We start from the raw sequence: 2,242 nt of genomic DNA on the forward strand, positions 1-2,242 counted from the left end.
TTTTGTCCATTTGGTAAATGAAACAAAAAACAGAAGTCATCATTTGTAGATTATATGATCACTTACCTGGAAAAACCAAGAAAATTAACTTTTAAGTTTTGATTGAAGAGCCGGGGGTATGTAACGGAAAGCACTCTCATATTTAGAGGAAGTATAAATTGTACTATGGAGGGCAATTTCTCGGTAGGAGTCAAAAACACTAAAAATATACATCTCTTGCTTTTTTTCTTTTTTTTTTCTTTTTTTTGGTTTGGCCGCAGCCATCAGGTAATTCAAGATGGGCTCTTACAAGTATACCCAGGAGCTATGGAGGAAGAAGCAGTCGGATGTAATGCGCGTTCTTCTCAGGGTGCCCTGCTGGTAGTACAGCCAGCTCTACGTTCTACAGGGCCCCCAGCCCCACCTGGCTCGATAAAGCACGATATATCGGATTTGTGTGAACCGCGGTGGCCGCAAACACCCAGTGCCTAAGGGTGCGACCTACAGCAAACCTGTCCATCAAGGTGTTAACCAACTAAAGTTTGTTTGAAGCTTTCAGTCTGTTGCTGGACACCACTGTGGGCCTCTGAGAGTCCTGGATCCTTACTGGGTTGGTGAAGATTCCACTGACAAATTCTTTGAGGTTATCCTCATTGATCCATTCCATAAAGCTATCACACGGAATGCTGACACCCAAAGGATCACCAAACCAGTCCTCAGGCACAGGGAGATGCGAGGATTGACATCCGCAGGCCACAAGAGCCATGGCCTTGGAAAGGGCCACAAGTTCCATCATACTATTGGTGGTTCTCCCCGTGTGGCTTGGAGAATTCATAATACTCTCCAGCTCCACCGTTACCGCTAATACGAGTAATATTTGTAAAATAAACAATTTAGGACAGTCAAAATATATCTATATATCTATATCATCTCTTCTGACCCAGAAACCAAAACGCAGGCTTGTTTTTCCTATGAAAGTAAGGAAATGTATAAAGATTTGGCTACAGTAATTGTTACTGGAACATGGTTTATAGCTATGAAAAATTGAGAACAATCTGAATGTCTAACAACAAGGGACTAGTTAAATGATGTTTTATTCATATAGAAGTGATATTGTAGATTAAAATGTGTTGGTAAATTACTATTTTCATACTATAGTGCTCAATTTAAAAGATCACAAAATATTATGTACAATATGATAGCAATAAAAATGTATATAAATAGTCCTAAATTGTCCATCAAATTTATTTTGGTCAAATTTAGTTTGCTCTAAAGGTAAATTCTTTTTGAAACCCAAGCCAAAACACCAATGTAAATGTAAGTTTAGCACCTGACATCCCAGCTAAGCTACCAGGAGCAAATGCAAATACAAAACTCAGAGATAATCCTGACATAAGAAGAAATGCCTGTTCTGGGACCTTAAAATGAAGCTTCTTAATGAAATTAACATCTGTTTGAATAACCTCTCTCTGTTTACAAAGAGCATAAACTCTGCCAGCATATCTCAGGATGGTTTTAAGGGCCCTGAAGGACCTTGGGAACACGTTGCTCCTGCCATTTAGAAGCTTATCCACTGTTGAAAGAATGCAAACAAGATGCTTTCAGCTAAATATTGTAGTGCCCCTAGCAAAAAGAAGGGCCAGTGCTTGCTCTGCGACAATTCCGTTTTCTCCAACCATGAATCAGCCCTATTGTCCCACCCGCCTCTACGCATCATTGATTCTGCTCATCACAGCAAACGGCAAAGGCAGGAACATGGCAGAGAGACGGAGCCTCTGGGTGAGGAAGAGAACACGAGGCCATTATAGTATTTAATCCTGCTTGTAAAGACGGAGTCAGGGTTTCAGCAGAGCTGCTTCAGAAATGGTTGGAAATGTGTCAGAAGGCTAATTTCACCGAGAGTATCTAATTAACAAAATAATACTTGGCAGTTGATCAGCACTTTTTTTTTTTTATTCAAAGATAAAGGAGTCTCCAAATGTGAATGTATAAAATTTTTCTGGGCACCGTGCCATGTCAGACTTATCCTTTCTTCCTCCACTGGCTTCCCTTTCACCCCAGTTTCTTTTATCGATTCTCCTCCCTGCTCCTTCCCAATTGGAAACAAATGATAGTTTAACCTGGATAATACTCTCCCTTGTTTTCATTGTACCAGCAGATGTTCATTCAGCTGTCCTAAACCTTTCATGCAATTTATTGTATAAAGAATAAAAGGGGAGAAATTTTTGTCTCCCGGTTATAGCCCCCATTGCCCAAAAAGTCA

General features: G+C 40.2%; 1 pseudogene across 1 annotated transcript; it reads left to right on the top strand.

The window, feature by feature from the left end:
- Positions 1-277: 277 nt before the first annotated feature.
- On the top strand, positions 278-844 carry LOC308488587 (large ribosomal subunit protein eL15-like; annotated as a pseudogene). Its single transcript has one exon. The product of its transcript is annotated as a large ribosomal subunit protein eL15-like (transcript).
- The last annotated feature ends 1,398 nt before the right edge of the window (positions 845-2,242 follow it).

The sequence above is a fragment of the Rhinolophus hipposideros genome, assembly GCF_964194185.1.
Source record: "Rhinolophus hipposideros genome assembly, chromosome: 20".
In the NCBI taxonomy this organism is placed as follows: Eukaryota; Metazoa; Chordata; class Mammalia; order Chiroptera; family Rhinolophidae; genus Rhinolophus; species Rhinolophus hipposideros.